The 27,830-nt window shown below is 38.4% G+C and overlaps 1 pseudogene; it reads left to right on the forward strand.

Annotated features, from left to right (window-relative positions):
- The window catches only part of LOC143867019 (aspartate aminotransferase, cytoplasmic-like), a 32,310-nt pseudogene extending 12,497 nt beyond the window's left edge, over positions 1–19,813 (forward strand).
- The last annotated feature ends 8,017 nt before the right edge of the window (positions 19,814–27,830 follow it).

Raw genomic sequence — 27,830 nt, forward strand, 5'->3', positions numbered from 1 at the left:
ATGGTCACGATCGGTCCTTAGATACACGAACAAAGTCATGAGTCGAGATTCTCTCTCCACTCCGATAGATTAGGATTAAGGTTGATGCCTTCAGGTAACACTGATAAAATGTGAAAAAAAAAAAAATTCCCTTTGGGTTAGGATATAAATCCCATCATTTCCAAAGATCTCATAGGATTAGTCATTCATGATCTATCCGTTGAAAGCAATCTTATGCTATCTCATCTAATCTTTTGATCGTGCGTCTTTCGTTCTTCTGTCATACGATTCGATCGTATCTTCATGCCATCCCCTAACTGGCAGATGCAGAATCTCACAATCTTTCGATTATGCGTTCTCATGATCTGATCATGCCTGGTCCAGATAATCCAATCTTGCTTGTACCCCTGGTCTGTTCCTCCTCTAGGGGCTACCTTTTTCAAGATTATTTTGCTAAGTCCTTCAGAGTTCACTCTCAGAATCCTTGAGCTAGGGGCATTTCCCTATGCGAATCAGTCATCATTGTCCAAAGTTGAAAGTACCATTTATGAGCCAGCTTTCACCGAGCCTCCGAAGCTAGACAGTTGCGGCAGTTAAAGTTTTAGTCGTTTACTATTTTATTTTGAGTCAGCCATCATGGTCAGTACAATTGTTGAGTCCGGTTCTACAGTTCTAGGTTAATGCCTAGTCTAGGCAAGTTATCTTTTGTTTTTCTTTTAGAGTTGTGAATCCTGAACATGTTCAGGATAGGTTGTCAGATGTAGTATCTTTTTCTTTAAATAAAATTTCAGTCAGTTCCAAAAAGTTCACTTGTGTCTGTTCTTAAGTGTGCTTCTGATCTTAAAATAAGACTCCCTCCTCAAATGAGGACAAAATTGACGAAACTCCACTTGAGTCACAGCAATTACTTGAACGAGAGGAGGAGCGCCAATCCCAACCTTTCAAAGATGAAATTGAAATGATAAACACTGGCACTGAAACTTTGATTCAGTGAATGCCGATTGAAAATACATTACTCTCTAAAGAGTGTGAAGAATTGATAAAATTATTTCAAGAATAAGAAGATTGTTTAGAAAAGCTACAACCGATACCAGGGGCAAGACATAGATGGAAAGCTCAAAGAAAATGAAGAAAGTGAGAAGATATATGCTATACAAGGGGCATAGAGTGGAAACAACTTTCATATTTCCAATCAATGACCTTGGTTCTCAAATTCATAAAGCCAACAAATTCAAGATGAAAAGTTCAAGAGCAAACAATGAAAAGTGATCATCAGATATCGAGAGTACGAATCCATAGATGGAGGATGTCAAAGAACAAGTTTCGCTCTATGAAAGTCAAAAGCACGTATTAGAATCTTGAAAGAAGAAGATCCATTATCTCTTACCTGGAAATGCCGTCAAACTCCGCGAAAAAAAAAAAAAAAAAAAAAAAAAAAAAAAAAAAGAGAAAAAAAAATAATCAGTACCAGAGGGACTCTAGTAACCTAGATCGATTCCCAATCTGAACATCGAAAGGCCTCCTTTGGCCGATTAAATCCCAAAATCAAAACCCAATGTCAAAAGAATACCGATTTGCAAACCCTTCGAGCCTAAATCAAATTTTCTTGAAAACCCATCAAACTTGGGGCATTCCCCCGAACTACGCGAGACCTGATCCCTATACTGGGGTACGTAGGCAACTCGGTTGAACCGAGTTCGGTCGATTCAAAAAGGAAAAGAAATTCAATCCTTTCAAAAAAAAAAGAGAGGGACAAGTTCCAAAAGAAGAGAAGTTAATTGTTCCAGAAAGAAAAGAAAAAAGGAAAAAAAAAAATCAAACAATTTATCTTCAAACTAGGGGCATTCGCCCTGAACTACACACGACCTGATTCCTACCTTGGGATATGTAGGCGACCTGTTCACAGGTTCGGTCGAAATCTTTGTTGAGCCTTAAGCCATTCTTTGAAAAGCCCTATCCTACCTATAAAAGTCCTTCTGGTGTTCAGAACTAATGAGCTAGGTCCTGAGATACAATAAAAAAATGAAATGATGATGAATAAGAAAAATAACGGAGTTTGAAGATCTGCTAGACTGAAAACCTGAAAGGGCGGTCTAGGCAAAATTTAAGATCATTCCCCTGCTAAGTTGAAAACCCGAAAGGGCGGCTTAGGCAAAAGCTAAGGGGATAGCCTGCTGGATCGAAAACCTAGAAAGGTGGTTCAGGCAAAAGTTAAGGCTAGCGTGGTCCGCCAAGTTAAAAACCCTGAAGAGGTGACTTGGTCACGGTAAGAGAATCAGTATAAGAAGGCAACAGCCGGTATCAAGACTGAAGATCAACTGAAGTTCAAGCAAATTCAAGTGATATCCTCAAAACTGGGGGCATTGAAGCTAAGCAATCTTAGGGGTCGTAATTAAATTCTTGAGGCATTACTGTTTCGAGGAAGAAGTCCGGTGTTTACCAATTGAAAAACTATTCCTTGAAAGGATAGACTTACCAAACAAAACATTAACTAAGTCAGAAGCATCACTATGTTTGTCAGTATAGTCAGTCAATCTTTATTATTCTAAGTTCACTCCTTCAGGGCTGCTCAATCCTTTGAGTAGTGCCTTTCATCTAAGTTTTCTCTTTAGAAAGAGTCAATTGTCGTTCCTATGTCCAAATGATGTAACTGTCTTGGTGAAGGAGGCCAGGCCTAGGCAGCTCCCTGCAATTATACCTGAAAGAGCTCGAGAATTTAGTCAAACAACTTCATTTCAAAGAAGATCAGCTCAGAAAAATTCAGAAGTAGAAACATCAGAAAGCCCAGCTTCCGTAAAAAGATCATACCCCAGGAAGGCACCTTAAGCTTGGAAGAACCTCAGATGCAATGGTGGTTGAGCCAATTTCTCAGAAAGATGAACCATTCAAATTCATAATTCCCTTCCGGTTAGTTATCCTGGTCAAGAAATGTTTATCTAAACACCTGTCAAGAAGCAGATCCCGCTTTTCCATGTTAATATCCAAGAGAGTCGTTGTTCTAAATTACCAATCTCAAATGTCTTGTTCAAGGTTTCAGTTATCAAAATCCCCAGAAGACAAGACCAGCAGTCTCTTTGAGAAAAATCTTGTTGAAGTTTCATAAAAATGTTCCTAATCCATTCTTGCTAGTAATGGTTCTTCGTTCCAAAGGTTTGCCGTTTCATCATTCGTCAAAGTCCTAGTTTCCAACATCTTTGTCGGGCACGATCCATAATATCCCCGATTTCATTGAGTTCAAAAAAATAAAAAATTCATCAAATCCAATCTTACGTCAAATTCAAGTTCATGGAAAATCTCTAAATTCTTCGAGCCCGTTTGTGAACGGTACCTCTTTTCTCGAGCCCATTTGCAAATGGCCTCGTCTTCTCCTTGAGCCCGTTTGTGAACGGTGCCTCATCTCTCGAGTCCATTTGTGAATGGTTTCGTCTTCTCCTTGAGCCCATTTGTGAACGGTGCCTCATTTTCTGAGTTCATTTATGAATGGTCTCATGTCCTCCTTGAGCCCGTTTGTGGACGGTGCCTCATTTCTCAAAAAATCAAAAATTCATCAAATCCAATCCCCAATTCAAAAAATCCAATCCTACGTCAAATTCAAATTCATAAAAATCTCTAAATTTTTCATTGTTGAATTCATCAATCAAAGCTATCTTGTGTCGTCGAGCCCGTTTGTGAACGGTGCCTCATTTCTCGAGCCCATTTGTGAATGGTCTCGTCTTCCCCTTGAGCCCGTTTGCGGACGGTACATCATTTCCCAAAAATAAAAAATTCATCAAATCCAATCCCCGATTCAAACAAATCCAATCTTACGTCAAATTCAAGTTCATGAAAAATCTCATGTCCTCTTTGAGCCCTTTTGTGAAAGGTGCCTCATTTCTTGAGTCCATTTGTGAATGGTCTCGTCTTCTCCTTGAACCCGTTTGTGAACAGGTTTCTCATTCTCTGAGTCCATTTGTGAATGGTCTCATGTCCTCTTTGAGCCCGTTTGTGAACGGTGCCTCTTTTCTCGAGGCCATTTGTGAATGGTCTCATCTTCTCCTTGAGCCCATTTGCGGACGGTACCTCATTTTCCAAAAATAAAAAAAAATTATCAAATCCAAATCCTTAATTAAATAAAAAATAAAAAATCCAATCCTACGTCAAATTCAAGTTCATAAAAAATCTCTAAATTCTTCGAGCCCGTTTGTGAACGGGGCCGCCTCATTTCTCGAGTCCATTTGTGAATGGTCTCGTCTTCTTCTTGAACCCGTTTGTGAACGGTGTCTCATTTTTTGAGTCCATTTGTGAATGGTCTCATGTCCTCCTTGAGCCCGTTTGTGAATGGTGCCTCATTTCTCTAGTCCATTGGTGAATGGTCTCGTCTTCTCCTTGAACCCGTTTGTGAACGGTGTCTCATTTTCTGAGTCCATTTGTGAATGGTCTCATGTCCTCTTTGAGCCCTCTTGTGAAAGGTGCCTCATTTCTCGAGTCCATTTGTGAATGGTCTCGTCTTCTCCTTGAACCCGTTTGTGAACGGTGCCTCATTTCTCGAATCCATTTGTGAATGGTCTCGTCTTCTCCTTGAGCCCGTTTGTGAACGGTGCCTCATTTCTCGAGTCCATTTGTGAATGGTCTCGTCTTCTCCTTGAGCCCGTTTGTGAATGGTGCCTCTTTTCTCGAATCCATTTGTGAATGGTATCGTCCTCCTTGAGCCCGTTTGTGAACGGTGCCTCATTTCTCGAGTCCATTTGTGAATGGTCTTGTCTTCTCCTTGAGCCCGTTTGTGAACGGTGCCTCATTTCTTGAGTCCATTTGTGAATGGTCTTGTCTTCTCCTTGAGCCCGTTTGTGAACGGTGCCTCATTTCTCGAGTCCATCTGTGAATGGTTTTCTATCCTCCTTGAGGCCGTTTGTGAACGGTGCCTCATTATCCAAGTCCATTTGGGAATGCTTCTTATCCTCGTTGAACCCGCTTGTGAGCGGCGTCTCATCTCCTTCTAAAAACTGTTTGAGAGCGATCTTTGTCCTTTCCCTTCAGAATCCATTCGAAAATGATATCTCATTCTCTAATTGCCCGTTTGTGAACGGCGCCGCATCGAGTTTTTATTATTATTCAAGTTCTAGGGTTTCATCTAAGGTTTTGCATTATGTTAAGGTGCGTTGTATCTAGAGAGTCCTTTGTCGATTAAAACTACGCAAAATGGTTCTGTCATTTTTAACTTTGGTATTCAATGACTACGTCATCTCTACCAAAGAGGGGCATCTGTAGACACCCCATTTTGTTTTGTTTTAATCAACAAATAAATTAGTGTGTTAAATCCATGTGAGAACCCCCTCTATCATTGATTTATATGTTTTAGGTCATTAATATCTTGATCTGACTTTACGGATCATCAATCGGGACAAAATAAGCTAGGGTCACTTCATAGCCCGGACCCTGATTCCATTCCGAGACCCGATTTCCGTAAATCGTTAGATCAATGGCAGATCATGACCTGGGTCTAACCATCCAAAACCACCTAACCTCTCCTCTCATCCTAACCATTCAAACCTCACCTAACCTCACCTAACCTCTCCTCCCATCATAACCATCCAAACCTCACCTAACCTCACCTAACCTCACCTAACATCACCTAACCTCACCTAACCTTACCTAACCTCACCTAACCTCACCTAACCTCCTATCCCATTCTCCTATAAATACCCTCTCATCTCACCAAAGAAAAGAAGGAAAAAAAAGAAAAGAGGAGAGAACCCCTCTCTTAGAAAATTCAAGCCCTCTCTCTAGACCAAATCCCTCTTCTCCATAAGTTTGCATGGAATATCGTCTACAAAAAGGTATGTCTTTTGGAATTTTATTTTCTTTTCTATATTTGTAGGATTGAGTGTTGTTTTGCGTATATTTTGGTTGATGTCATGTTTAATTTTGTACTAGTTTGGCCTTGGTCATGTTCTCACTTATGCTAAATATGATTAATGTGTTAGGGTCATTAGAACCTATTTGCAATGGGATGTTGAAATCATTGGCTTGTTAGGGAATTTAGATTTCTTTTGGGAAAACAATTCATTAAAAATTTTGAACATTTACAAGAAAGAAAACTTGAATTTTACATGAATTATCAAAACCCATTTAATTTGGCTTACAAAACCTCCATCTTTCAATTGATAACAACAGCCCCCACTCCAATTTGATAACAACAGCCCCCACTCAATCTCAAGAACCCAATATCCATACCCCACCTTGCCAAGTAGATAAAAACAACCCCTTTTTCAAACATCCCATTTGAATCTAATCTCAGGCCCATTCAAGCCATTTTTCATATTCACCGTCTTTTAATCACTAAAAAAATAAGAACTATCAAAAGAAAACATGGGGGTGCCAATATCATTCCCGTCATAGTGCTAGCTGTTAGACTTTAAACAGATTTTTCGACCTCTAAACAACAGAATCGTGGGAAATGGTTAACTACAAAGTCGTAGATATTTTCGTGCCGTTTCCAACGAGTATTCGTGCTAGATCAGACAGCGAGCGGTTAAAAAGTTAAGTCCAAAATGGTTGCGGCACACCTTTAGGCATTTCCAGTTTAATGTTGCTGTCCTTTTGTTTGCAACACAAATTCGAACCTCTAAATCACAGATTTACAAACAATGGAGAACTACAAAGTTGTAGCCCTATAAAAGATCTTTCCAACGCATGTTTGTACGTTGAATTTGGCCAAGCGGTTAAAGAGTTACGACAGTTTTAGTGGGCTGCATTTGTCAGATCTTTTAATGGTCAATGGTTTGTCGAATTTGTGCAATTGTCAAAACTTGGTTGTGTTAACGTCATTTTCCAAACCAAAATCGAAAGACATTAATCTAAAGTACATCCAACCTAAAATTAACAAAACTAAAATTCACCCATTTAAAATCCACTGATAAAAATCCGTTAAAAGCCATTAACCAAAAGACCACTAAAAATTTCAAATGAAACTAAAACCTTCTAAATAAACAACTTTAAAAGCTACCAAACACACTAAATACCTTCAGATAATAAAAGCTTCAAGAAAACTCTAAAAGTTTCCACAAACCCAAAAGAATTCGAGATTCCCAAGAGCCGGTGGATTCAAAATTCCTTTAGGAACCCTTAGAGCCCAATTTAGGAACACTGGTGTCGTGTCGTGTCGTGTCCTAAGTTTTAGGGAGTCTTAGGTTTTAGGGAGTCCTAGAGTTAGGAGTCCGGCCTCATCACGGACGCTTGCTATGTATAGCAACCGTGCCATAGGTCTAGTTACACTAGTCACCCAATCTTTCCCTAGGACAAGCCTAGTAAACTAGGATGTAAGGCAAACCTGCATTAGTCTAAGGGACCATTTGCATTTAGATGAGAATCATATAGCATCTTAGATGAAATCCTAAGATAATAAAATCTTCAACTTGAATTAAATAACTTCTCCTAAAACTGTTGAAACAGTCAATCCCGTCTAGGTCGGTGTCTTAGTTGAGTTAGGCATATGTAACTTAGCTTAGGTGCACCGAACTACGTCGACTCTGATCCCAGTGAGGCTTGGGTACGTAGGCAGCTTGGATGTCTGACGGCATACCACCCGCGAGTCGGCACCACAACAAATTGTGGTGTTTTATATATTAATTTTCTTGTAAATGCTTAATTAAATCACTTAGGATTTTCCATGAAATTAGAATTCTAGGAGAACTGTCACTTAGATTGAATCCAGACAAATTAATAAATCAAGATACACATCTAGGATTCACATTGAAATTAGATTCTAGGATGCATGTCACTTAGTTCGCACATTAACATAGAGTTGAATGAGCCATTTAAAATAAATTTAAAAGAGTTAGCTTTTGGAATCGAAGACCGATTATCGGGCAGGAATGGTGCATGTGGCGGATAACTCCCCATACCTTCCATTCTCGTAACCAGGTAGCGAGTCTAGATTTCTGGTTAATTACGGGTCCTGGATCCCACATCTAGGTGGCGACTCTGTCAGTCTCTTTCGTGTGGAATTCGGATTGCCTTAGTGATCCCAAGTTCACAGGAAAGATTAATTCAAATCAACATTAAAATGCACACGCCAATCGCGTGGATACGAGAGACCAAAAGAGAGAAGGCGCGGCGGCTCGCGCCCCGCCCCTCTCGCGGGATCGGGTACCACACCAGCCATGCGGGAAATTTCCTTTCTTCACTCCTTAAGTTTCTTTTCGACATCACGGAGATTTTGCCAAGTTCAGAGTCGATTCTTAAATCTTTTATGCATTGGCTAAACTCATCCTTCTACGTGGAGAACAATGTACGTGGGTGACTCATTTGATTGAGTGAAATTCCACTTAGCAACCCAAGAGGGGGTGAATTGGGTGTCTTTTCAAAATTTAAAGATTTTGAATACTTTGATTGCATTAGTTTTAGATTGAATAGGAAATTAAAAATAGGATTCAAAGCAAGAGTAAAATGCTTACCACAAGAGAAGAAGTGAAGAGACAAAGAAGCTTTGACACAAGGATTTTTATAGTGGTTCGGTCTTAGCTCAAGACCTACTCCACTCTTCTCAAGTTGCTCTCCTTGAGGATTCCACTATCTTCTCTAAGGAAATTAAATACGGCGTTCCTTCCGCCTTGTACAAATCGAGCTTCGAGCTCCAAGGGTGTTCTACGGCGCCCTTTGTGCCAAATACAAAGAAGATGAAAGGTTTTAGCTTGCTTGCCTTTAGATAGGCTAATTACATGTAAAACTCACTCACTCTCACAAGAAAAAAGATCACCAAATGAAAAATCCTAAAATCTCTCAAGAATAATCTAAGGTAAAGGCACAAGAGAGAGATGGAGAGTGAAAATCTAGAGGAGAAGGAGAATGAATGCTTTTTAGTACTCTTAGAATATTTTGTAAACTCCTTAGATAGTTCCCCAAAACTCTCAAGGTTCATATAAATAGAGGGGAGAAAATATGCCTTTTTTAAGCTCCCCAATGGTCTTCTCGGAGCTCCGAGCGAGCCGTAGGCCCATTATTATTTTTAACCTGGAACCATTCTCGGAGTTCCGAGAAGCCTGTGCACAATAGTTTTTCCTTATATTTTTTGCTGATTTTGTTTGGGCTTTTGGAAGTTTATTTTATCAAGTTAAATGGAATGTCATGAGGGTCCAACAATGTTGGGACACCACTATGAACATTCACAAACCCATTAAGTTCTATTTAGATTGATTTTAACTCTCCTTTTGTGCCATAGACCTAGACTATACGTGAAGGACCATTTACATTCTAATTTTACTTGGTCTTCAATCTTGTTGGCACCTTGTAGAGGCTTTGACATGTCTTCACTCAACTCCATTGATGCTTGAGTCAAGCTTGAACTTTTGAGTTGATTGCCATCATTGTTGGGCATAAGTTCAACCTTGTCTTTGAATACCTTTGACTTGCCTTTGTGTTGGTCTTCTTTTGTCTTTGACTTGCCTTTGTAATGGTGATGCCTTTTTCATGCCTTTGAGCTTGAATGATTTGTCATTTGTCGTTCAATCTCGAGGATGCTAAAGCTATGAACACAATAACTTTGTCAATGAAAATCATTAGTGTATAAAACATTTTTTTATAACAAATTGAGTTTGTTAATCATCAAAACATTTCAATGGGAGTACTTGTTGAACCCTTGGGCTAACAATCTCCCTATTTTTGATGATGACAAAGACAATTTGCTTTAGGGTAGGAGCTCCCCCTTGAGAGATGAATAGAACAATTTATGCTCCCCTTAAGTGATTGATTTCATTGAACATTTAAAGCATTAATTTTAATGATGAAAATTGGTTGCAAAATTCTAAGCATGGAGCTTTGCTCCCCCTCAATATATGCATATTATTATGACTTGGGAGCTCAAATATTCTCCCCTTTTTGTCATCACCAAAAAGGTGGAACAAAAGGTAAGAGGGTATGTGAGAGCCAATGAGACAACTAAGGTGCAATGCAAGAAAGAAAGCAGTTATAAGACAAGGTATGCGAGCAAAAAAAATAGAACGGATAAGCACACCACACTGCAAACGAAAGATATATATATATATATATATATATATATAGATGATGTGAAATGGCATACATAGAAGTGCATACAACTAGTCAAAGGACATAGCGTCCACGACACATCAGAACAGCGACAGAAATATAAACTAATACAGCCCAAAAAAAATCCAACCGATCATCAAAGCAGCCACCTAAATAGGATCCATATGAACAACCAACGATCCGAATACAACCTAGTGAAATACAAACATATAGATGAGCCTAAGAGATAAGAGAAGTCTGATCAAAATGATGTCCAGTATCAGAGAACTAAAGCCATCTACTGCTCTGGAGGCGGCGGTGGCTGATGAGAAGAACTGTCCGGCTGCTAGCCCCATTGGCCACTGGAGAGGTAATGGCAATACGCGGCCCACTGGTCATCAACATGGGTAGTGAGAGTCTAAAAGCGAGAGGAGATCTCAGATTCGACATGAGTAGACAGCCGCTCAAACTGTGAGGCCATGGACCGCTCAATGGCCTCCTGCATGTGAGCCAAATCTTGGCGAGTGTAGAACTGAGAAGTATCCTGTGAGGGCGGGGGTACCTGTGCAGCCTGGGCCTCGGCGTCGTCTCCCGCTCCATCGTTAGAACCAGCATCATCAGAGACAATGTCAACTATTGCTTGATTAAGGGCCATGCGGTTAAATGTCTGATCATCGAACGGGGCAGTAGGAGTCATGGTCATCTCTCCATTGAAGATGACTCCAAACTGGCAGAAGACACGGGTGAGAATCATGCCATAGGGCAAGGAAGAGCGGTAGCGGCCAGGGGTCTGAACCATATAGCGAAACATAATATAAGGTAGACAAAGCTGGCGACCCTCTAAGATGCAGTAGATAATATAGGCCTCTAAGGGTCTTAGGGCTTCACGCATCCCAGCACGAGGGATGAAGATGTGGTACATGAAATTAAGGAGCATGAGCGCAACCGGAATGAGGTCGGTGGCTTGCACGGGCATATTAGGTTTGTAGCGCCGTGTAATCTGACCATAGACAGTGTCATGATCAATATCATCAAGGGAATAAGTCCCATCTTCCGGCCAAAAATAGTGTTGGAAGCCCTCATGGCTAATCCCAAGAAGTGTGGCAAAGGTGTGATAGTTGATTTTGATGAGAGTTTTTTTTACCTTGGATTCGATTTTGATGTAGGAAGGGGAAATGGAGAGATTGGCGTAGAAGAGACGTACCAAACGAGGGTAAATGGGCTCGTTGATATGAAGGATGGGCGTCCAATGGAGGGCATCAAACTTGGCTTGTAAATCAAAATAGAGAAGGACAGGGGGATCAATGAACCTACCGGTGAGGACGCCCCTAGTGCTGACATCGGCCCAGAGTTTCTTGGCCTTAACCCCAGTAAAATAGAAGTTGGGCACAACCTCGGCCACCACACCCTTGGCCTTTGCCTTCTTCCGTAAAGGCCCTTCTTCATTGGGAATGTCCTCGGGAACGTATTCGGGATCTGCAACTTGGGAGGAGCCTCCAATGTTGAGATTTTTGGTTTTAGGAGGCATGGTGAGAGGAAACCTAGGATGGAGGATGAGTGAAGAAATGAAGTGAAACAACCCTAAATGTGAAGAAAAACAAGGAGATAAGAGAGGAAAAGAGAAGGAAAGAGAGAAAGATGGAAACAAAATGCAAAAGGAAGAAGAGAGAGTGGTGAGAAAATGGGGATTTAGTAAAAAAGGGCAAAATCCTAGGGTTTGGATGGTGAAAAACGAGTTTGCAAGGGAGAAAATAGGGTTTTGGAGGAAGAAACAAGGTGGTGATGGAAAAATGAGGGTTTGGAAGGGAGAAGAGAGTGGATGATGGTTAGAGTGAAGTGAAAAATGAGAAAAAAAGGAACCAAGAGAGTTAGGGTTTGAAGAGAGGTGGAAGGAAGAGGGAAAGGAGAGAAAAAAAATAAACAAAATGAACTGGGTCCAGGGTTTTCAACGGCCCTGGCCCGATTCTTGGAGCTCCGAGAATAATCTCGGAGTTCCGAGAACACGATTTTTTATTTTATTTTCTTCTGTCGTAAGTCTTGGAGTTTCGAGAAATTTTCTCGGAGCTCCGAGGACCTACTAGAAGAAATCTCGGAGCTCCGAGAACGTTTCCAGGTTCCCTCTGCCCATTTTTCTCGGAGTTTCAAGAGTGTTTTTTTTTTGTATTAATAGGAAGCACTTAATGGATGTAAATGTATAGGTGACACATTTACATAGGCTTATAAGTGACATTTCAAAGGCATTTACTCATAACATTTTAGACAAATACACATAGGGTCCCTCTTAACACGCATAATACGATACACACATACACATAGATAGATATGTATATAGGTGACTTGCAAATTCAAACTATGATCCAATGCATGAAACACACATATGACTTACCGAACGCTTAGATGACGGCACAGGGCCAAAGGATTAGGTGTCTTAATTAAGGGTGACGGTACCGACTCCCCCCTTTGAACAAAGTGGGCTATGGGCACCAATTGAGTGAGTTCTAGACTTAAGGTTTGATCATCTTACACCATGTAGTCACTATCAAAACAAGATATATATATATATATATATATATATATATACATATAGATATATACAAAGAGAATATTGTCTTCTATTCATGCTCCATGTGCAAACTCTTTGACTTGATCCAAACTCTAAATGTTGAATCCACTCCTAAGGTCACAAAATCTATCCTCATTAAGGGGTTCTGTGAAGATATCTGCCAATTGTTCATTGGTGTGGATGTACGTAATTTTAATATTCCCTTTTTGAGAATGATCTCTTAAGAAATGATGCCTTACTTCTATGTGCTTGGTTCTAGAATTTTGAATTGGATTCTTTGTCAAGTTGATGGCAATTGTATTATCACAATGGATTGGAACATTACTAAATGCAAGATTGTAGTCCATGAGAGTGTTCTTCATCCATAGGATTTGTGCACAACAAGCTCCGGCCGCAATATATTCAGCTTCGGAAGTAGATAAGGCTACGGAGTTTTGTTTCTTGCTAAACTAAGACACTAGAGACCTTCCTAGAAATTGACAAGTGCCACTTGTGCTTTTTCGATCAATTCTACAACCGGCAAAGTCGGCATCCGAAAATCTTACTAGGTTGAATTCATTCAATCGTTCATACCATAAACCTAGAGAAGGAGTTCCTTTGAGATATTTAAATATCCTCTTAACGGCACTCAAATGAGACTCTTTAGGAGCCGATTGAAACCTAGCACAAATACACACGCTAAACATTATATCCGGCCGACTAGCGGTCAAATATAATAGACTACCTATCATTCCTCTAAACTTCTTCTCATCAACCGGTTTGCCAATTTCATCATTTTCTAATTTGGTGGAAGTGCTCATAGGAGTTGGCTTGATTTGTGAGCTATCCATGCTAAATTTCTTAAGGAGTTTCCTAGTATACTTCTCTTGGTTGATGAAAATTCTATTTTTACATTGTTTGATTTGAAGTCCTAGAAAAATGTAAGCTCTCCCATCATACTCATCTCAAACTCTTTTTGCATGGTTTGTGCGAATTCTTCACACATCTTATCATTAGTAGTACCAAATATTGTATCATCTACATAGATTTGAACAATAAGCATATATTTTTCTTTTTTTTAATGAACAAGGTTTTGTCAACCGTGCCCATTTGAAAGCCACTATCTAATAGGAAGGAGCTAAGCCTCTCATACCAAGCTCTAGGAGCTTGCTTTAGACCATACAAGGCTTTGTCCAACCTATATATGTGATTAGGGTATTTGAAATCCTCAAAATCGAGAGGTTGTTCAACATAAACTTCCTCCATAATATACCCATTTAATAATGCACTCTTCACATCCATTTGATACAACTTAAAGTTTTTATGGGATGCAAATGCAAGTAGCATCCTTATGGCTTCCAATCTAGCAACCGGAGCAAAGGTTTCATCATAATCGATATCTTCCTCTTGGTTGTAACCTTGGGCTACCAATCTAGCTTTATTCCTTTGAATATCTCCATGCTCATCGAGTTTGTTTCTAAACACCCATTTAGTCCCAATAACCGGGTGATCACTAGGCCTATGAACTAACCTCCATACTTGGTTTCTCTCAAATTGGTTTAGTTCCTCTTGCATAGCAACCATCCAAAATTCATCATTTTCGGTTTCTTTTATGGACTTGGGTTCTATTTGGGAGATAAAGGCAATGTTGGCACAAACATTCCTATAGTGAGATCTTGTCTTGACTCCTTATGAGGTTTCACCTATGATTTGAGTAGAAGGGTGACTAGACATGATTTTACTATGTTTGATAAGACCTTCTACTTCAAGCTCTTCTATAGGTTGACCTTCTAAATTAAGATTTTCTAAGGGTTGAACAATGGATTCTACTTGACTATGTGGCTCTAGAAGATTGGCACCATCATCATCTTCATTAATGACTTTAGGAGGTTCAAATGACTCATCAAATTTGACATGCACGGATTCTTCAACAATTTGAGTTCTTTTGTTATAGACTCTATAAGCTTTACTATGGGTTGAATAGCCTAAGTAGATACCTTCATCGGATTTTGAATCAAACTTGTGCAAGGTGTCTTTCATGTTTAATATAAAACATTTACAACCGAAAACTTTGAAATAGCTAACTTTGGAGGGTGTTCCACTCCATAGTTCATAAGGTGTTTTGTTAAGGTGAGGTCTAATGAACACTCTATTTAAAAATAGCAAGCCGTGTGAACGGCTTCCGCCCAAAAGTTTCTTGGAACATTGTGCTCATTGAACATGATTCTAGCCATTTCAATAAGTGATCTATTTTTCCTTTCAACTACCCCATTTTGTTGGGGAGTTATTGGAGCCGAGAAATTGTGCTTGATTCCATTTTTATTACAAAAGGTATCAAACTCAATGTTCTCAAACTCGGTTCCATGATCACTTCTAATTTTATTTATGAAAATCCGTTGTTCATTTTGAATTCTCTTGCACAAGTCGACAAATTTCTTAAAGGTTTCATCTTTACTAGTTAAAAATAACACCCAAGTAAACCTAGAGTAGTCATCAACAATTACATATACATATCTAGTTCCTCCTCTACTACGAGTCTTCATGGGACCAAATAGGTCCATGTGAAGGAGTTGTATTGGATAAGAGGTAGATATACACTTATGGGTTTAAAAGATTCTTTAGCATGTTTTCCATGAATGCAAGCACTATAAACTTTATCTCTAATGTATTTGAGTTTAGGTAACTCTCTCACAAGATTCTTAGAAGACAATCTTGAAATCAAATCCATATGAGCATGACCAAGTCTCCTATGCCATAACCAAGAGTTATCATCCATGGTGGAGAGACATTGGATGTTTTGATTTTGAAGGTCTTCAAATGCTAATGAATACATATTACCATATCTATATGCAACAAATTCAACTTCATTATTCTTAGCATTCAAAATCTTACATCTATTTTTTTCAAAAAGAACTTTGTGACTAAGATCACATAGTTGACTAATGCTTATCAAATTAAATGAAAGACCACCAACAAGCAAAACATGTTCAACTTTAATATCTTTAATTTTGATGGTACCTTCACCGATGATATTGCTTCTTGTCTCATCCCCAAATGTGACATTTCCTTGATGGCTCATGATGACGAAGGCGAACTTGGTTACGTCTCCCGTCATGTGCCTTGAGCAACCACTATCCAAGAACCACTTGTCATTTGAGGGTTTTTCTTTCAAGCACACCTACAAGAATCAAAGCTCATGTTGAAGTTCTAGGTACCCACTTTTTCTTTGGTCCTTCAAAGTTAGCAACATCATAAAGCTCATCTTTTCTAACCCAAATAAACTTAGATGCTTTTGATTTCTTAACATTGCATGCAAACCTTAAGTGTCATACTCTACCACAATAGTGACAAGTAGGGACAAATGCACTAGTGCTAGCATGCATGTGAGAAGAATACATTACAAACTTATTCTTGAATGAGGCTTCTCCTTTAGAAAGGGGTTGGTATCCAAGACCAACTTTTTCTAGAGAGACAAGCTTATTTTCAAGAATTTCATCTAGTTTAATTTTTCAACATGAGAATTTTCTAAACGTTAAATCAACTTCTTTGCATTTCAAAACAAGTTTCTCATTCTCCTCTTTCAAGCTTTTGTTTTCGAAAATTAATCTGTCTACTTCTTCATTTAAGGCTATGTTTTCCACAATCAATTTTTCACTTGTGTTGGTTTGCAAATCAAGTTCTTTTTTCAAGAGCCCAAAATCCCTAGTTATATCTTGCAAGGATTTTTTCATGGTTTTATTTTTGGCAAGTTGTAAATCCAAATTTTCATGAAGTTTTTCACAAGCAATTAATAGTACATCATTAGAGAATTCATAAGACATATCATCAACATCATTTACCTCAGATACAGAGACGTCTTGTGTCACATCGGCGAGTCCCATGAAGCAAAGGTCATCTTCATATTTTCCGTTGGATTCATTTCCAGATGAAGCACTTCCTTCATCCTAAGCCGCCGCACACAAAGTCTTTTTGCCACTTCTTCTATTATTCTTATTCTTGTCATTGTTGTTGATGAGTGGGCAATTTGGCCTTATATGACCAACCTTGTTGCACTTATAGCATCTCATCTCCTCTTTGTTTGAAGGCCTATTTCTTCCTTGGCTAGAGTTGCCTCCTCTCTTGAACTTAAGAAATTTCTTGAATCTCTTTGTGAAGAGAGCAAAATCATCATCTTGTATGTCTTCTTCACTCTCAACTCTTGCTTTAAAAGCTATTCCTTTCTTTTTTATATCATCCTTCTGTTTGTTTAGGGTTTCTCTTCCTTTTAAAATTATTTCAAAAGTTATCAAAGAACCTATTAAGTCTTCTAAGCCCATTCTTGATAAGTCTTTTGCTTCTTCAATGGCGGTGACCTTGCGATCCCAATCTTTAGGTAAAGACCTAAGTATTTTGGTAACTAATTCCTTGTTGGACAATTGTTTACCTAATGATTTCAAACCATTTGTTATGTTTGTGAACCTAGTATGCATTTCGGCAATGGTTTCATTAGGGTCCATCATGAATAGTTCATACTCTCTATAGAGAAGATTCATCTTGGACTCTTTCACTTGATTTGTCCCTTCATGAGCTACCTCTAGCATATCCCAAATCTCCTTAGCGGTTTCAAGAGTAGACACTCGATTGAACTCCTCGGGAGATAAGGCACAAATCAAGGCATTCATTACTTTTGCATTGATAGTGGACTCTTTTCTTTCATTTTCATCCCATAGGTCCATTTTAGTACTAGGTTCTTTATATCCACTTTGGATGCTTCTCCAAACATCAAAATTTAAAGATTTCAAAAATACTTTCATTCTAGCTTTCCAATATGGATAGTTTGAGCTATTGCATAAGGGAGGTCTAGTAGTGGATTGTCCCTCATTGCTATGAGAAAAGGTTGCCATTTAGATTTTTTCCTTATAGGTTTTCAAAGAAAAGTCCTATGTAAGAGCCTATGCTCTAATACCAAATGAAATTCCTCTTAGCAACTCAAGAGGGGGTGAATTGGGTGTCTTTTCAAATTTTAAGGATTTTGAAAACTTTGATTGCACTAGTTTTAGCTTGAATAAGAAATTAAAAATATGATTCAAAGCAAGAGTAAAATGCTTACCACAAGAGAAGAAGTGAAGAGACAAAGAAGCTTTGACAAAAAGATTTTTATAGTGGTTCGGTCTTAGCTCAAGACCTACTTCACTCTTCTCAAGTTGCTCTCCTTGAGGATTCCACTATCTTCTCCAAGGAACTTAAATATTGCATTCCTTCCGCCTTGTACAAATCGAGCTTCGAGCTCCAAGGGTCTTCTACGGTGCCCTTTGTGCCAAATATAAAGAAAATGAAAGGTTTTAGCTTGCTTGCCTCTAGATAGGCTAATTACATGTAAAGCTCACTCACTCTCACAAGAAAAAGATCACCAAATGAAAAATCCTAAAATCTCTCAAGAATAATCTAAGGTAAAGGCACAAGAGAGAGATGGAGAGTGAAAATCTTGAGGAGAAGGAGAATGAATGCTTTTTAGTGCTCTTAGAATATTTTGTAAACTCCTTAGATAGTTCCCCAAAAGTCCCAAGGTTCATATAAATAGAGGGGAGAAAATATGCCTTTTTTAAGCTCCCCAACGGTCTTCTCGGAGTCCGGGCTCGGAGCTCCGAGCAAGCCGTAGGCCCATTATTATTTTTAACCTGGAACCATTCTCGGAGCTCAGAGAATTCCGAGAATATTCTCGGAGTTCCGAGAAGCCTGTGCACAGCAGTTTTTTCTTATATTTTTTGCTGATATTGTTTGGGCTTTTAGAACTTTATTTTATCAAGTTAAATGGAATGTCATGAGGGTCCAACAATATTGGGACACTACTATAAATATTCACAAACCCATTAAGTTCTACTTAGATTGATTTTAACTCTCCTTTGTGCCATAGACCTAGACTATACATGAAGGACCATTTACATTCTAATTTTACTTGGTCTTCAATCTTGTAGGTACCTTGTAGAGGCTTTGACATGTCTTCACTCAACTCCATTGATGCTTGAGTCAAGCTTGAACTTTTGAGTTGATTGCCATCATTGTTGGGCATGAGTTCAACCTTGTCTTTGAATACCTCATTTGTGTTGGTCTTCTTTTGTCTTTGACTTGCCTTTGTGATGGTGATGCCTTTTTCATGCCTTTGAGCTTGAATGATTTGTCATTTGTCATTCAATCTCGAGGATGCTAAAGCTATGAACACAATAACTTTGCCAATGAAAATCATTAGTGTAGAAAACCTTTTTTTATAACAAATTGAGTTTGTTAATCATCAAAACATTTCAATGGGAGTACTTGTTGTACCCTTGGGCTAACATACCCTGATGATGATACCAATTATTTTCTTTTAATGGTTTGGCAGGTACACTAGGTGATTGGAGTCACATTATCAAACAAATCGGCATGTTTACTTTCACCGGATTAAACACAGAGCAAGTTGCCTTCATGACCAGAGGATACTATATTTACATGACATCTGATGGGTAACACACTTGCACTTTTGCTTCTCTGATTTATTTCTGAAGCTTTTGATGCCTCATTTTTTAACGGGAATATGATTTTTTTCCCCGAATATGTGTTTGTTTAAAATATACCAGACAGTGAGATAATGCTTACTCGCACTAACATTGCACAAACATACATGGGACCAGCTTGAGTTGTATGAACCATTCATGTGGTGGGCTACACCTTCAATTTCAAAATTCAAAATTAACCATTCCAACCTTATCTTCAATGGGTTCTTGGGACATTCAATCTTGATCGTTGCATGATTTATACTGGAAGCCATGTTACACGTATTCATCTGAAAGGGCAAAGTACCTGGGTGAGACGTTTGTCCGATTCTGATTTTTCAGGATTCGCTGTGACACTTCCAGACCTCATTTATCTATATTTTTTTTTCAATAATATCACCCCAACTTTACTATTACGTTTTGAGTTTCATCTATCTTAGTATTAATATTTTTATATTAAAGAAGACATTATATTTACTTAATCTAGTTAAATTTTTAATATATTATTTGTTATCCTATATTATTAAATTTAAGAATTGGGTAAAAAAATTTTCAAATCCGCATATCTTTCTTCTTTTTACGCCGACACTGTAAGATTCTGACCTTCTTTCTTGTATTGATGCAACATAGACTATCAGCATGCATTATATTCAACTCTCTATTTTGGTCACTGATCTTCAAAACTTAATGTTGCACTTTTGCAGGAGGATTAGCATGGTGGGTCTGAGTTCGATTGAGGACAGTCCCTCACCTCACCGATGCCATTCACGCAGCAGTCACCTGATTGGTCGGATGAAACCTCAGATTTTCCTTCTTATCAAGACTATTTTGATCGTCTTAGGATTTAAGATGCAGCCTTATGTTCTTCAATTTCTCATGTCCTTTTTTGTTTAGCCATAATAATCATCCGAGGTCTAGATACTGAGATTTGATCAGAAAATCGAAAACCTAAGAAACGCAGGCAGAAAATTGAGAATTTTCTGAAGTTACATATGAAAATTGTATGAATGTGATATGATAGACCATATTATTTCTGAACCGAATTCAAGAATGCATGAAGGAGTTAGAGATGAAAAAATAAAATGTAGTTTCTAATTGTATTCCATCCTGGCCTGATTCTGAGAAAATGAATGAAATTATGGTAAACATTCATTTCATTTCATTGGCTAGTAATTGTTTAGGACAGGGGGCCTTAATTTAGTTTAGTGGCCTTTAATTCAGTTTAGACGTGGCTTGAATGACAACTTTTGTTAAGAATGCTTCTTTAATTTCTGTGTGACAAGTAGGGGTGCAATGATACATTGTTGGAGCAAAAAACAGAACAAACTGATCAGGTACACATTACATCAGGAAGAGTAAGACAGCTGAGAAACAAAGCCCAGCCAAGATCGATGACTGACTATGTTCCTAAGTAGATGGAAGCTTATTCAAGAAGAAAAGATTGTGAATGTTAGTTAGAATCATAGTTAGTTAGTTAGTGTTTGTTGTAACTAGAGTTAGTTTACAGTTGTAATCAGTTTAGTATAAAGACATCTGTTCTGTAATTGAAGAGGACAACAAAGAATTTTCTCTGTCTATTTCGTTTCCTCTTCTTCTCCTTCCTCTTCTTCTTCTTATCAAAATTCTTGAAAAAACAGAGTATCGCCATTACTCTGAAACCAAGAAGCATCATTGGTGCTTTCATTGTTCTACTCTCATGGCTGACGGTACACGAGCTCGCCAAAATTCCCAATCTGATGCCGCAACAGATGAATTAAATGCGCAACTAGCAACCTTGCAACGCAAATGCGCGAGGATTTTATGGCTTTTCTTCTCCCAATGCAACCGAAATTAGACAAATTATCGTCAGAATTTGAATCCAGCGAAAGTCAATTCACTCAATTCGCTTACAATCCCTTAGCAAATCAAGAAGAATTACTTACCAATGTTCTTCCTAACATTCCCCTGAAGAATCTAAAGCTTGATTTTCCAAGATTTAGTGGAGGAGATCCCTCTTCCTGGCTTTTCAAAGTTACTCAATTCTTTTCTTTTCATCGGACACCAGAGAATCAAAAACTTCTGATGACTTCTTTTCACATGTAAGGATCTGCTGCAAATTGGTTTCAATGGATGTCAAACAGTAATCAGTTGAGATCCTTTCGCCGATCCACAAGGTGCGATTAGTAAAATTACTTCAAACAGGCTCTGTTCTTGAATATCAAACTGAATTTGAGGAATTATCAAATCAAGTATATGGTCTTTCAGATAATTTCTTGAAAAGTTGCTTTATTTCAGGTCTTAAACCGGAAATCCGTTGAGAAGTTTTGGCTCATCAGCCATCGGGGTTACATCAGGCTATAGGTCTTGCAAGATTGCAGGAAGACAAAATAACAGAAACTCGTATCTCTGTTAGACAATGGAATTCTAAAATTGTTTCGCAACCTTCTCTTTTAGGACCAAATCCTAATTTTTCAAACCCAAAAACCTTGCAAAGTTCTTCTACTCAGTTCTATAATCCAACGTTACCTACAAAACACCTTCCTCTTCTACCAACCCAAATACTGCAAAATTTCCAATCAAGAAACTCTCATTTGCTGAAATGCAGCAATGAAGAGAAAAAGGGATTTGTTTTAACTGTGATGAACGTTTTCAACCTGGACATAAGTGCAAAAATAAAATGTCCCTTTTACTCCTTGACGCTGACATTGGAGAAGATGTAGAGAAATTTTTTCAGAGGAGCTTGAAATTCCATTCCCTTCTCTTGACTCTACGACAGATCCTACTATCACTTTTTATGCATAAATTAATGGGTCTTAATGTGTCAAGAACACTCCGATTGGAAGGCGTCATTGCGAATCATGTTCTGCAAGTGTTGGTTGATGGAGGTAGTACTCATAGTTTTATCCAAGAAAGGGTTGCTAAATTTCTGGGTTTACCTATTACTCATTCTCTTCATTTTAAAGTTCAAGTGGGTAATGGACAACTTCTGAGTTGCCAAGGGATGTGCTCCAAAATTCAAATTGCCATCCAAAATCAATCGTTTGTTACGGATTTCTTCATCATTGCGTTACAGGGAGCTGATGTTATTTTTGGTGGTCAGTGGTTACAGGAATTGGGTCCTATCACGACCGATTACAATTCCTTAACCATGGATTTTATGTGGAAAGGGAAATCAGTTCACTGCCAAGGAATTCATGAGCATAAATCGGATTTTATTTCACCAAATCAATTGAACAAATTGGCAGATAATGGTGGTTTATCATCTTGCTTCATGCTATTCTCATCTACAGCTATTAATTCCATGGAACAACAGGCGAATGCTCCATTTCAACAAGTACTTCCTGTGTTACAACCGATTCTACAGCAATTTCAAGAGGTATTTGCTGAACCCTCTTCCTTAGCTCCTTCTAGATCTACTGATCATCGAATTTCATTAGAGCCAAATTCCGAACCTGTCAATATTAAGCCTTATAGATACCCGCATTTTCAAAAATCAGAGATTGAAAAGTTGATTAAAGAAATACTGGATTCGGGGATTATTCAGCCTAGCACTAGTCCTTTTAGCTCCCCTGTTTTATTGGTAAAAAAAAGAAGGCAGTTGGAGATTTTGTGTCGATTATAGAGGTTTGAATGCTATAACCATTCGAGACAGGTTTCCTATTCCAACGGTTGACGAATTACTTGACGAATTACATGGCTCTAAGGTGTTCTCCGAATTAGACTTAAGAGCAAGGTATCACCAAATTAGAATGGATCCAATTGATATACCAAAAACTGCTTTTCGAACACATGATGGACACTTTGAGTTCCTTGTCATGCCTTTTGGCTTAACCAATGCTCCTTCCATTTTCCAAGCTACTATGAACCGGGTTTTTAAACCTTTTTTGCGTAAATTTGTCATTATATTCGTTGATGACATTTTGGTATTTAGTCAGTCCACTCCTGACCATTTCATTCACCTAACTCATGTTTTGCGAAAACTCAAAAACCATTCTTTCTATGCTAAGTTCAGTAAATGTACGTTTGGCCAACATACTATTGAATACTTGGGTCATATTATATCAGAAAAGGGAGTTCAACCTGATCACAAGAAAATTGAAACTGTGCTTACATGGCCAGTGCCAAAAACCTTGAAACAACTGTGAGGGTTCTTGGGTCTGACAGGCTACTATCGGAAGTTTGTAAAGGGTTACGCTTCAATTGCGGCTCCTTTAATAGAGTTACTCAAGAAAAATGGTTTTTCATGGACAGAATGGGCTCAACTTGCATTTGAGAATTTAAAGCAAGCAATGACAAAAGCACCAGTATTGACATTACCAAATTTCTCATTACCTTTCTACTTGGAAACAGATGCTTCTGGAGTAGGAGTTGGAGCTGTGTTGTTGCAACAAGGGCATCCTATAGCATATTTCAGTAAAAAATTATGTCCTAGAATGAAGAAAGCTTCAATTTACATAAGAGAGTTATATGCTATTATAGCTGCTGTAGCAAAATGGAGACAGTATTTGTTAGGGAGCAAATTTTATATTCATACGGATCAGAAAAGTTTACGAGGGCTAATGGATCAAGTGATTCAGACCCCAGAACAGCAACACTACCTTTCTAAACTGTTGGGATATCACTATGAAATTGCTTACAAGCCGGGTAAAGATAATGCTGCAGCTGATGCTCTTTCACGAGTACCAGTGGAAGATACTCTTTCACTCTCACTGCAGTTGATGGTTCTTTCTACTCCTCAGTTTGAGTTTTTGACTACTCTAAGGCAGGAATTAGACAGGGATGATGAGTCTCAGCAGATATTTCGCAAGCTACAGCAACAGCCTGAGAATTCTCTGAATTGGACTGCAAAAAATGGGCTTCTTTATTTTAAGGGGAAGCTGTTCTTACCTAGTAATTCTACCCTCAAAAACAGGATGATTAGCGAGTTTCACTCTACACATGTTGGGGGACATGCGGGTATTCACATGACCTATATTCGTTTAGCAACCAATTTTTTTTGGAAGTCAATGAAATCTGATGTTCACAAATTTGTTCTTCATTGTCTGATTTGCCAACAAATCAAAAGTCCTAATGTTCCATCCTATGGTGTTCTCGAACCCTTGTCCATTCCAGAACAAGTTTGGGAAGATTTAAGCTTAGATTTTATCACTCATTTACCGACTTCTCATGGTTTTTCTGTCATTCTGGTGGTTGTTGACAGATTTTCTAAGAGTGCTCATTTTGGAGCTTTAACCAAACACTATAATGCCAGTAAAGTTGCTTCATTGTTTATGGACATTGTCTGTAAACACCATGGCATTCTTCATTGGTTAGTGATCGAGATTCTGTGTTCTTAAGTCAATTTTGGAAAACATTGTTTCAATTACAGGGTACAGAATTACGAATGAGTTCCGCATACCATCCTCAAACTGCTGGTCAAACAGAAGTCATAAATCGCTGTTTGGAACAGTATTTGAGAGCTTTTACTTCAGAATTTCCGACTAAATAGTCTAACTACTTGGGTTGGGCAGATTATCATTATAATACAGCATTTCATTCCTCCCTGGGTAGATCTCCATTTGAAGCAGTATTTGGGCGACTTCCCCCTAACTTACCAGCGTATTGTAGAGGAAGTACAAAATTAGAAGCATTGGATCAAGATTTGGGAACCAGAGATGAGCTTTTGCAGAGTCTCAAAGAACACCTTACTTCAGCTCAAATCAGAATGAAAGCTAAAACTGATGCCCATAGAACTGAATTACATTTTCAAGAGGATGATTGGGCCTTATTAAAATTGCAACCATATAGACAAGTTACAGTGGGACATAGGCCTAATCACAAGCTGGGAAAGAAATTTTTTGGTCCCTTTCAGATAATTAAGAAGATTGGCTCCGTCGCTTACAAACTTAAATTGCCTGAGGGTTCACAAATACACACCGTCTTTCATATATCTGTTTTGAAACCATTCAAAGGAGATCCTTCCTCTGTTGTAACACAACTGGAATTACCATTGATTAGCATTAACAATCGTCCGGTCCTCGAACCTTTAGCTATTGTGAGTGAAAGAGAAGTCCTGCGGCATGGTAAATGGGTGAAACAATGGAAGCAATTGCCATTGGAAGAGGCTTCTTGGGAAGATGCTGAGGAATTTCACATCTCATTTCCTGCTTTTCACCTTGAGGACAAGGTGGTTGTTAATGGGGGTGGTAATGATACATTGTTGGAGCAAAATACAAAACAAACTGATCAGGTACACATTACATCAGGAAGAGTAAGTGAAATACCCCAAATGCCCTAAACTCTTTTAATTCGACTGAAACAGCGTTAGAAATAGAGAGAGAAGGGTTTGACGGTGGAAGAAAAAAGGGGAAGAGATTTTTGCAGGAAATTTGTGGAAAATCATCGGATGTTTGGTGTTGGAAGTAAGATTTAGGTCCTAATCTTTGATTATCTCCTAGAATAGGATTTCTTATTTTTTTAGGGCTTAATGAATTAGGGAATTTTGCCTATTTTTGTCGCCAAATCTTTTTCGATAGATTTTTACTGGCTTGGTTAGATCCGTTGGAATCGTCTCCTCGCGAGCTTTCCAACGAGTCCGCCCTTAGGCATTTCCATCAAGTGGTTAGGAAATCATAACCTTTAAGGATTTTTGGGGAGAAAAATTATACTTTTAGGGAATTTCTGATTTAGACTTTGGGCTGTAAAATGTAACCCTTTTGAGTGTGTTATAGATTGTTATAGTTATGTAGGAGTATATTTTAATTCATAAATAATTCTTTATGCAGGTGATTAAATAATTGTTTGTAGAATTGGGCAGTGCTTGTATTGTAAGTATTTAGCCTAACTTTAGCGACCTTCATATGCAAAATTTTGAAAAGATTTGTCAATAAAATTATTCTTCGAAACAATTATTTGAACAGCTGATTTTGTTACTTTGGGTATATTGATTTAGAAAATTCATGAGGTCCACATTTTTATAACGCCCTCATGTCTGGCTCATGATGGTTGGTGTGTCTGTACCCCTGCCAATGGGATGATACGTTGGCCCTCTTATGTCAAAGAAGGTTAAACAAGTGACCCTATCGACTTGTATCTGATATCTGTTGTTTTTGCAGTTCTGTTTTTGCCTCCTAGCACATGAGCATCGTTTTGTTACTATGCATTTTCTGATACGCACTGTTATTCTGATTCTGATTTTGCATTTCTCTTTATATAGACTCAGTAAATTCCAAAAATATGATTTTGCTTTGTTTTCAGCATACTTAGGTTTAGTTTTAGTTGAGCTATATTACTTGCTGGCTTTCGAGCTCATTGTGAATTATAACATTTTAGGTTCCGAGGCTAGTCGTGACGGGCGATCCACCCAGTGCTTGTGGGATTTTCTGGACTAGGACTATATGTGAGCTTTTGCTTTTGTTGTTTTGGGGTTTTTGGGGAAATATGTAGATATATTTAAACTAGTATGGTGTGTATGGTTTCGAAGTTTGTAAATAAGAATATTGGTGGTTGTTTGTATACAATGACGTCGAAGTTTTAGTTTCTTTGAATACTACCCAAGTAAATTTTGAATGTCTTTGATGTTATATTGATGTTGTATAAGAAAGCCTTGCATGCCTGTGAGGTTTTATTTTGCAGGTACGCGGCGTTTGTCGTGCCTTTGGTTCGGGGGCGTGACAGTAAGACAGCTGAGAAACAAAGCCCAGACAAGATGGATGACTGACTATGTTCCTAAGTAGATGGAAGCTTATTCAAGAAGAAAAGATTGTGGATGTTAGTTAGAATCATAGTTAGTTAGTTAGTGTTTGTTGTAACTAGAGTTAGTTAACAGTTGTAATCAATTTAGTATAAAGACATTTGTTCTGTAATTGAAGAGGGCAATAAAGAATTTTCTGTCAATTTTGTTTCATCTTCTTCTCCTTCCTCTTCTTCTTCTTATCAAAATTCTTGAAAAAACTGAGTATCGCCATTACTCTGAAACCAAGAAGCATCATGCAACTTGGGTCGGGTTCAAAGCTAATCATAGGGCTTTAGCCCGATTTCGGCTTGGGATGGGTTGGCATTTCCTCGGGTTGGGTCGAGTTTGTGTTGAAAAAATCTAACTTGATTTGATTTTTGGTTGGGTAAGTTGAGGTCTTGGCCAACCCAACCCAAACCCGATCTCGTCCCCTAATTTTATTGCAATCTGGAAAAGCTTAGCCTTAAGGCTTTTTTTTATTGTATTTTGTTTTTTTTTTTTGCCCCAAAAAGTGCAAGTTAATTAATGGAAAGGGATTTGCTAAGCAAATTCGCAGAAAGCCATTTTGCAGCTCATTTTTGGGAGAGAACAGCCACCTCAAATGAATTGAATGAATAAGATAAAATCTACTAAGAAGTGAGCCTGTATGGCTGTTCTCTCCTGCAAGCGAAATGGCTTTTCGTGAAATTGCCTAGAAAATCCCCGGGAGTAGGGTTGGTTTCGCAAAAGCAGGGATAACTTATGTGTTTTGCATGACATTTGGGTGTCACATCAACAAAACTCTTTGGTTGCAAATATAACATTGCAATCCCTGGGGATTACAGGGATTTCTCCTGGTTAATCATTGCATGTCTTTTGATGTGTCACACCCCGCCCTCATAAAATCTCAGCCAACACCCAAAAAAAGTTTCTATTTTGCTTGGATTTCTTGAAAATGATGCTTCATCTCTCCTTGTCTCTTCCCTTTGTCTCTCTTCTCTCTCTATATTGATAATGACACTCCTTACCACCACTCTACGAGGTTGACAACCAAACACTACTTACCACTATTGTATGCTTGTCTCCTCCATGTTGACTACTTACACCACTATTCTCCATGTGAAAAGGA

This window comes from Tasmannia lanceolata, unplaced genomic scaffold, assembly GCF_043159265.1.
Source record: "Tasmannia lanceolata isolate RefF3 unplaced genomic scaffold, GAP_Taslan_0.1 ptg000003l, whole genome shotgun sequence".
Classification (NCBI taxonomy): domain Eukaryota; kingdom Viridiplantae; phylum Streptophyta; class Magnoliopsida; order Canellales; family Winteraceae; genus Tasmannia; species Tasmannia lanceolata.